This window comes from Microtus oregoni, unplaced genomic scaffold (genome assembly GCF_018167655.1).
Source record: "Microtus oregoni isolate MIOR12 unplaced genomic scaffold, Mior012 000007F_ref0000211, whole genome shotgun sequence".
Taxonomy (NCBI): domain Eukaryota; kingdom Metazoa; phylum Chordata; class Mammalia; order Rodentia; family Cricetidae; genus Microtus; species Microtus oregoni.
In genome coordinates, this window is record NW_024543066.1 from 2649196 (window position 1) to 2659622 (window position 10427).

At 41.8% G+C, this 10427-nt stretch overlaps 1 pseudogene; it reads right to left on the minus strand.

Annotated features, from left to right (window-relative positions):
• Nucleotides 1–7124: 7124 nt before the first annotated feature.
• LOC121450637 lies at nt 7125–7705 on the minus strand (annotated as a pseudogene).
• Between the last annotated feature and the right edge of the window lie 2722 nt (nt 7706–10427).

The following is a 10427-nucleotide window of genomic DNA, read 5'->3' on the forward strand; positions in this document are numbered from 1 at the left end:
AACATCTATCAAAAACCACAGGATGCTATGGTATGTTGATGTCTTCCTATGTTCCAGGGGAAAGGACCAGAATCAAGCATGGAAATCAACTTAATGCAAGTGTGATGAAGTGTGTAGGGGAACATGCATTGATTTCGGAACTTATTTTAAAATTTATCAGAATTTTAGACAGTGATGGACAGATGAACAGATGCATAGATGAGGGATATATGATGAAATAAGCATAGAAAATGTTCATTGGGAGGCCCTAGCTGATCGACGAATGCCCTTTCAATAAGTTAAATCATTTTAAGCTGTCTGCCTATCTGAAATTTATCAATCTATAAAATATCAGAGAAAAGAAACAAATGACCCCAGGCTGCCTTCATTAGGATCTTTATGCTCCCGATGGACAGACCTGGCAATCTGCACATTTGACTAACTGAGTTTAAATCATCTCCCTGATTAACCTCATTGTATTTCTCATCTCAGATCGGTTTTAAATATAATCCCATAAGATTAGAGGCTGTCAACAGTCCGCTGGAAAAGTTCTCCAATTTGTGTATGCCTTGGAAATGTGTCAGTGCTGGGGAGATGTACTAGAGAGTTTCTAGATCTCCTCTTTGGAGAATACAGTATGGATATAATTTCCTTCTTTGTCTGAAATAAAGCAGAATCTGAGAAGTTGCTTGGGCTAAAGAAATATGGAAAGTCCACCATACAATTTAAAGTGCAATACATGGTATATTGGAGTGTGGATCTCACAATTCAAGATGATATGAAAAAGTCTACTGTGCAGAGCTGTGTGTCGCTGAGAGCCCTGCTCACGGAGGAGAGCAGAACTTGGTCTCGTTAACCGTAGAAAGCAATGGCTTCTGGACCTCACAGGAGAAGGGGTGGGCACTTCAGGCTGCAATCGATGTCCAATTGCAGCAAGAGAACCAAAGTTCAAGCTCGGCTCAAAAGATGAATCTCTCTGTATTGACAGCAGTCTTCTGCGGAGACCCCTCCAAAAACTGAAACCAAAGAATACGGCCAAAAAATATCTCCAGATACGACATCTGCAAAGATGTTTGTAAATACAGAGTTAGCAAAATGAAAAGCACAGCCTCCCCTCCCTTCAAGTTAGGTCATTCCTAAGCTATAAAGCAGTTTGCCACAGCAGCCCAGAGGGGCACAATCGCAATGATTTTCCATTTTTCTTCCCCAAGGACTCTTTTGACACTTGATTAAATTCCACAGCACCTTTTTCAATTCCTTAAACCTGACTCCATCAACCTTCACCCAGACGCTTCTGGATCATCATAGGGGCAAATGTATTGAGGCTGCAGGAGTCTGAGCATATTTTGGGATACTGAATTTGATTAGGGGTGGCGGTGAGCCTGGGTGTCAGGGTGTGGGGGTGTGGGGGTGTGCACGCACATGTGCCTGTGTGCATTTACAGGCAAGAGATCTATGCTGAATGTTTTCTTCAGCTACTCTCCAACCCATTCTTGGAACATGTTCTCTCTCTGACCCTGAAGGGCACCAGTATGGAACATCTGATTGGCAGCATCTATCTTCTCAGAACCAGGAGACATATAGAGTTGAGACTGACTTGTTACGTGGGTACCACAGATCAAAACCCAGGTCCCCATGCATGTTAAAAAAAAAAAACAAAAAAAAAAACAAAAAAAACTTTAATAAGCCAACTTGCCAGTCCCTGAACTTGTTTTGTTAGAGACCACACCAAAAGCCACTTGACTTAGAACCCGATACAGAAAAGAACACCTCCTCCCTTGTCCTAATCACCCAAAATGATGTCATCCCAAGTTCCAATTTCTTGCTGCAAACTCGGTGCAATGATAATTAACCTTCTGCATAAGAAGCATTTCAAGACAGCAAAGCAAACTCTAACGTCATCTTTTCAGCTGCCAGAAAATATCTCTCAACACTAGAAGGGGGGGGGGGGTTCCTTAGGATTGTGCTTAAGTCACCGTCTCCTCCTTTACTCCAAGTATACTCTGTCAGAAGGAATATATCGCCTACCAAAGTTTCTCGAAGGCCACAGTCTCTTAGTGTTTATGTCATTACAAGAGTGCAGTGTGTCACTTATACCTGTTGCTGTACCATACTGCTTACCATAAAAATCCCTGTAAAATAGGCCACAGTTACCTATAGAAGATATGCTGGCTTTGGTCACATCTTAAATTTTATTCCCCATATTTTCAGCTCACAAACCCTTTTTATTAAAAGTAATTCTTATTTTTTTTTTTAGCTATAGACATCAGGATAAATTCTGATTAACTAAAGCCAGAGCAAGCCAGCAATTTGTTCTCAAATGCACTCCCACAATATGCTGAACTGACTTGTCCTGTGGTGACAGGTTGCTCTTTGACATTTTCCACTAATAAGTTTTGCATAAGACTGAGCCCTCTACTATAGCATACGTTAGCTATTTAATTTAGCAGCCCACTGTTGCACGGTTCATCTGTGTATGAGGGAGCAGCAAAGGGACTGGCAAGTAAGAAGCAAGCTAAAGTCAAACTCTGACGGTGCAGCAGGCTGTGCACGGCCCACAAGCACCAGGCACTACAGTCCCCGGGCTCCTCATCCTAAAAATAAGTCACTAATAACCAGCCCAGAGGACAGAGAGCTATACTCTTAAAATCTTAGCATCATGGTCCCTTAAACTACTGGGTGGTGGTAGTGCACACCTTTAATCCCAACACTTGGAAAGCAGAAGAAGGCAGATCTCCGGGTTTGAGGCCTGCCTGGTCTACATAGTTTCAGGACAGCCAGGGTTACACAGAGAAACCCAGTCTCAAAAAAATAAAAAAAGGAAGACTGCACAAATTACCCAATAAGAGCACCAGTCGATACGTCAGTGTCAATAGGGGAACTCTTACAAGGCCCCACCACTAAATGAAGAGCTATAGGCAATTTATGACTGCTGAGAAAGAATCATTCTTCCATAGGGTGAGCCCCTAATAGGCTACCCAATCCCAAGTGGTCACCCCTAAACATGTATACAACAAGCCATACTGAATGGTCTATACATAAAGACTCAATAGGTCTATACACACATACCTACACACACATCTATGTGTGAACATACACATATAAATACATTATGTAGTAGTAACAATTAAATAATAAAATGTTCATAATTGGAGAGGCAGTTGGTGGGACATGGGAGGAGTAGGAATTGGGAGAGGGTGATGTGGAAATGATTCTCAAAAAGAACAAAATAAATGTTTCAAAATGCACAAATTGTATCGCGAACCTGTAGGTACCCAACAACTGTTGGCTTCTATGGTAGCTGTGTTCCCACCGCTTTTCACTAGGGCAGCTCTGTGGGATTAGTTCTGGCTGTGATGCCGTGGAGCAAAGTGTTGGCCACAGCCTAGTAGAGTAGAGATAAGACCTCAGCTAGGATCTCTGTCACTACAGCCCAGGAAGCCTTGTACTCCAATGAGGGGACTGTCCAGTCATGAGTCTACCACTAGATCCCCAGGTGAGCACCCAGGGTGGGGCAGGCAGCCCTGAGGCAGCAATGTGTTTTCTCAGCTGATCAGATACTGAGACCTGGAAAGTGTTCTATCACCACAATCACCCTACTACGGACTCTTGGTACAGGGGCAACTGGAATAAAGAAAAAAAGACAATGTCTGTTTGTCAGCATACCCAGTCACCTGCCAAGACCAACTGGAAAGGCTACATAAAATACAGAACGCTTAAAGACCATGTCTCAGTCCCATTAATACTGCTGTGATATGACACCACGGCCAAACCTAGGACAGAAAAGGTTTCTTTCGTCTTACACTTCTGAGCTATATAGTCCACCAATGAGGAAAGGCAGGCCAGGAACTCAAGGCAGGAACCTGGAGGCGGGAACTGAAGCAGAGCCAGTGAAGGGATGCTGCTTACTGCCTTAGTCAGTTATCTTTCTTATACACCCCTTGGACCACTTGCCCAGTGATGGTATTGCCCACGGTGAACTCCTACATCAATCATCTATCAAGTAGATAACCCATAGAGTTGCCTAGAGACCAATTGGATGGGCGTAGTCTTTCATTGGAGGGGCCCTCTCAGGTGACCCTAGTTTGTGTTAGGTAAACAAAAGCTAACCAGTGCAGATGACCTGACCGCATGCTGATAAGGTTGCTAGGGTGTGGAAAAACCGTGGAGAGAAGGGAATTGCACTTTGGGGAGATGGGCTTTCCAGACAAATGTCCTTCAAGGTCTTTGGGAAGGAACTGTAGCCCTAGACGCTGCCGCTAGCAGCAGCAGCAGGGGCATAACACTGGGTATCTAGAAGCAAATTGCTGAGGTGTCTGATTGTGGCACTAGTTATAGGGAAGCATGCTTGTTGAAATTCACTAACCTGAGCTTCAAAAAGGTGTGAATCTTGCTATTTATAAATTAGACCTTAGCACATAGATCTTTCTGGGGAAAAAAAATGCTTCCACTTAATTAAAAAAGATTAAAGCTCAAACGAGATTAACTTCATCAGTTATCATATTAGCGCGGACTTGAAATGCTGATAACTCTCAGGCAACTTACCTTAAGAAATATAAAGTCATATTTCCTACTATATACTGTAGCTCACAAGTGGAGATTCAGTCTCGAGGAAACTATGGATACTAGCCAGTGCACACTTTGAAGACAATCGGCAATTTGAAACAAAGCTCTAAACATTTGTGTTCTCTCTCTCTCTCTCTCTCTCTCTCTCTCTCTCTCTCTCTCTTTCATGTTTATGTGTGTGTGAGAGAGACAGTGTGTGTTTGTCTCTGTCTCTCTCTGTCTCGTGTGTGTGTGAGTGTGTGTGTGTGTGTGTGTATGTGTGTGTGTGTGTGTGCAGTGCTCAGGGGGGCCAGCAGGGAGTTTGGATCCCATGGAGCTGGAATTACAGGTGACTCTGAGCTTCCTAACATGGGTGCTGAGAACCAAACTCCAGTTCTCTGCAAGAATAACAAATACTCTTAGCCACCGAGCCATCTTTCAAGCCTCTGCATCAATTTTTATTTTTGACATAAATCTTTTATTAACATTTTAATGTAACATACACTTACTAAAAAATTAAATTCTAGCTTTCAAAAATGAAAAATTGATATCGTTAGAAAGTATTATTTTTATTTATATATTAAAAAGGCAAAGTATCAATCACAATAGGATCTACATGCTAGATAAAATTACTTAGCATTAAGCTGCTTTCTTGATCCCTAGATGGTATCATATACCTTACAACCAAAACGTAAGATCTATGTATTGCATACAAAATAAGTCCATATAAAGTATCAACAAAAACAAGTACTAGAAAACATATAACCCATAACTAACTAACTAACTAACTAACTAAATATGTGTGTGTGTTAATTGCTTTTTGATTTTGGATTTATTCCCTTTGTCAAGCAATTTTGCAGATGAATGGCAAACACAGTCTAGAATGAAACAGCCATGGAAATACCCAATGAAAAAATTCAAAGTAAAAGTCTAGCCTTCAAGACATTAGTAAATTCTGAAGTAAATTTATTAATCTCTTCACAGTTTCTTTAAAAAGGTATTATTGGAGATAAATTACCAGCTTTAAAAACTTGAACTATGTTCAAAGAATAAAAATAAATTTAACTTTAGAACACTGCCTATTAAAGGAAATAGTTCATAAAAAGTTCATATTAAAATTTTGAGAGCTTATTTCTATAAAACACTTGTTTAAAAATAAAACAAGAAACATTTTTAGTGTGTAAGGAAAAAATCCAACAGTTTTCCTAGTATGGAATTTAACTTAGAGGATTTAAGCAAATCCTAAATCTTTTTAAATATACAACTCCAAATTTTCCATGCATTTAGAAGTGTTTATAGCTTTACACATCTTCGGCACACTATCTTAGTTTGGGTTTCTATTGCTGTAAAGAGACACCATGACCATAGCAACTCTTAGAAGGAAAAACAGGGGGCTGACTTATAGCTCAGAGGTTTAGTCCATCATCATCATCATGGGAAGAAAGGCAACATGCTGGCAGGCATGATGCTAGAGAGGTAGCTGGGAGTTCTTACATCTGCAGGCAGCAGAAAGCAACTGTGTGTCACTCTGAGTGTAGCTTGAGCAAAGGAGACCTCAAAACCCACACCCTCAGTGACACACCTCCTCCAACAAGGCCACACCTACTCAGCAAAGCTACACCTCCTGTTAGTGCCATTCCCTACCTGAGTCATTTTCTTTCAAAACTCCATATGTACCAACTGTGCTCTTTAAGTTATTGAAAAAAATAGGATTATTTTTATAGTTTGTAATTATGAAAAGTATTTTCCATATTTAAAGTGAAATGTACCTTCAAAACATCCATCTTTAGTTGTTAAGAAAAACAAAATACAGTTGTTGTTGTTGTTGTTGTTGTTGTTGTTGTTGTTGTTGTTGTTGTTTGGCCCAGAATGTACAGATAAGCCTCCTTAAGGAGGGATTTTTCTTGTTGGCTTGCAAGACTAGCAGAGAACTCCTGGGCTCTAGCAATGCTCCTGTCTCAGTTTCCCAAGCAGCTAGAACTGTATGATTTTTAAATTGGCAGAAACATTATTAAGGACGATCAAAATTGAAATGACTTGGAAGAGGTCAGGTACCCTGGCCCCACATCTCCACTAGTTAGGAGCCACATTTGCCTGCAAACAAATGGCCTAGGAAGGGTTGAGCAACTTGGAAGCCATATTTTCCTGAAAACAAATGGCTTTTGCTTGATAAAATGTTTTACAAAATCCGAAGGGCTCTCCCTTCCTGCTGAGAAAGTTTGGTTCCCTAGGAGGAATTGCCCTGTGTGATGTCACAGAGGATGAGAAGTTACATTGTAAAGACCCCCTGGCCGGCACCAGCTGTGATGTACAGAGGACCAAAGGTTACATCGTAAAGACCCTCTGAACAGCACCAGGTGTGACTTGTCTGCCACCTTTAGAGTTTAAAACACCTACTCTCCCTTGTCTCAGCGCTGAGTCTTTCCCAGGCCTAAGTCAGCTCTTGGTCAGCCTGCTGGAGCACTCAATGTAGTCCTAATTGGTTTCCCAAACCCTGGCGATCTATAGCTTTCTCTTGTGGGCTATTTCAAAACCAAAACCCAAACTACGATCCCTCCAAAAGCCAGACCAATTGAGAAGAGTGTTGACTGTGTTCAGTATTAGTTACGCGCCCCTGTTGCAAAATAACAGGCAAAATCATATTGTTTTACCATCTGTATCCACATATATTACACCAAAGAGGATTTTCCTACCCATTCCTTGAATGGTGTCAAGGATGTCATCTGCAGAGCACATGTCACAGTGGTGGCAGCGGTGCAGGAGCTTGGGGTTCTAAGCACCCTGCTGAGGCTGGAATACTTGACTGCCTGTTTCCTATGCTGGGGGTACCGGTATGGTACCTGATCAGGTCTGTTCCTGCTCCATAGTTCCTCTGACTAGGCAATAGCTGAGGTTCTGGGCTTTTAAGGGAAGAGCTCTGAGGAATACTTTCTGACACAGCAGAAACTACTGCTTGGGCAAAGGGCTGTGAAATCCTGAAAGACTTTTCATTGGGACAGGAAATGACATGGGGGGGAGGGCAGAGTTTTGCTTCTTGGTAGCAAGCTGGACCACTGTCCTGCTAGAGAACTGATTCACAGGCTTGTCAACCTTGAGTCCTTGGGGGCACCTGGGCAGGTCACCAGATGCTGTGATTTTCTCCACAGGAGTCAGTCTGAAAATTTGGGATTTCATGGGTAAAAAAATGTCATATCCTGCATCCAGGTGACAACATCAGCCAGGTCCTGCCCGACTTATTTGTCCATGCTTGTAGGGAAGTATAAGAATTAAGAAAGAGATAGACAAGAGACAGCTAATAGAGTCAGGAAGGCATCTAGTAAATAATCAGATTCACCCCGTGTTTATTCCTCATGGGCTTTTCACCCCAATCCAAAGAGAAGGGGGAAGTCAAGAAGTTTCTTTACCAAGATACAGAGAACAAAGTAATCACCTTCTCAATACCCAAAGCATCAAGTGACCACACCCTAGGTCAAAACATGCTCTTAGTAGCCACAGCCTGGGTCAAACCTCCCATCATAGAACCTTGAAGGAGCAAGAATAGATCTGAACTCTCTGATTTTTAGGCAAGGTGGAACAAATCCACTTCTGTGGGCTCCCACATGAAATCTTTAAGGGAATCTGGTTCCTGAGCCACCTGGGAAGGTGAACTTAAATCGATTGGTGCTCTTTGGAAATACCCCCAATTGCCTGTTTTATAGAACCCTCAAGTTTTCTGGGCATTTCCTAAATTCTTACACACAGTCCAAAGGCTCCACTTTCCTTCCACCTAGCAATGTGCTCCTTTTGCTTTCTTTTCTTTTTTAAGTAGAAAGTTTGTTGTATTTTTTTCATCCCAAGGAAATTCTACCGTTTTCTTTCCACTACAATGTTGATGAAATATCAAATAGTTGAAATCTGTGCTGGAGACACTCCAAAGGATTCCAAAAGGCCACCGAGGGGATTTCAACTGAAATTCAAATGCTGCACAGAGGTCTCATGACCACCCACTGAGGAAAATCCACCGCCTCATTCACACCAGCCACCTCCTCGCTGAGGCCGCTGTGTCTGTATAATTCTTTCAACTCCAGGCTTCTCACTTGGAAGGGAAAATTAAATATAAAGTATTTGTAACGTTGCATAGGCAAGCATGAGAACTTATTGTTTACTAACGAAAGCATCCTCTGTACACCAGTGCCCCATAACGGGGCTCACAGCGTCACTGAAAATTGTGCTGCAGCTGAATTTTTATGACATTTTGCTGAGAATTTAATAAGGCTTAACCTCTCTGCTTTTCTAGACAGAAAATACAGCGCTTACACTTTTAATGAAATTTTACCTAGCTAAAGCTCAATGGGGGGCCTTTTATCACAGGTAATATTAAAATCATAAATATTTTAAAATAAAATTACCCATTACCGCTAATACATGGTGGTGTCTAGGTTCTCGGTGTATAAAACCATTTGTATTTGGACAGCCAACCAACGCTGACATTTAATTTCCAGATTTCAATCATTTATAACTATAGCTAAGAAAACAAAGTAAATTATGCCTTGTGGATAAGATTATCAGATACTGATTAGAAAAAAAAAATCTCATCGGGAATCTTTGACCAAAATTTATAATCCTCACTTCCTCATCACTCACAAATTAATATGATATGTATTATTCTCTAGTCAAAACCAAATTTGTTTAGAGCATGACATGAACAAATATTGTTTCTTCCCATGTGGGTTTTTCCTGTTCTACCTAAAACAAGAATGAGAATGGAGAGAGGGCAGAAAAGCAGTAGGGGAAGGGACCAGGCACAAGTACACAGAGAGCCTTAGGAAGCCATGATGACCAAGCACAAGCACCCGGAGAGCCGTAGAAAACCATGAGGACCAAGCACAAGCACCCGGAGAGTCTTAGAAAACCGTGAGGATCAAGAACAAGTACCCAGAGCCTTAGGGAGCCATAACTGCCAAGCTGTGACACCACTCGGCCAGACCTGTGACTTGGGTGACAAATACCCACTAGGCCTTCTCTGGAAAAGAAACTCAAAGACAGAAGAAACAGCTCATTGCAGCATCTTAATTAAATGTGTAAGATGTAAAGAACTGTACTGAAGCAAGAATCGCTGCAGTCTGTGAACATAAACAACCAATAGTTCTGCAGAGGGTCTAAACCGACTTCCGAGAAATCCTCATTAATCCGAATAAGAACCATACAAGGAAACCAGCCAATGAACTTCAAGCACACACATGACATCCTTCAACAATGCCGAGGCGCCTGCGGTCATATGTCCAGAGATGAACCTTTAATACCCTTGATACCCACCATGAAATCTGCTCTCAGAATATGTAACGGTCAGGTGGCTGGAAATTGAATTAAAACAGTAGTAGAATTCCAGACCGAATATCAACATGGTTTCTCCCCACTTGGTCTGGCAGTCATATCAGGCTAACCCTCATGAAAGAGAAAGACATGGGGTCCAAGGAAGCAGGCCACACTTCAGTGAATAACCATGTGTGATAAGAGTCAGCAGTGATGATTTCAGCAGAGAGGTTGGACAGTGTCAGGCCATATCTCAAGCAACTTAATGCTTTTCAGTCTGTCACTGTATCTGATCCACATTTTGGATTTCACTTACACGCCTGCCTTTTCCTTACCCTCTCATCACGGATTCAATGGCTTGATTACTGTGACCCAAACATCTTGACAAGTCACAGCTACTAGCCAAAATGCCCAGATGGTGTGGGACAATGGTCTGTATTCTGTGAATTATATTTTAAATAAATGCTGATTGGCCAGTAGCCAGGCAGAAAGTATAGGCAAGACAACTAGACAGGAGGTAGAGGCAGGTCAAGAAGAACAGGAGAATTCTGGGAAGAGGAAAGCCCATTCCTCTGTAGTCCTGACCCAGCCACAGAGCAAGCAAGATGTGA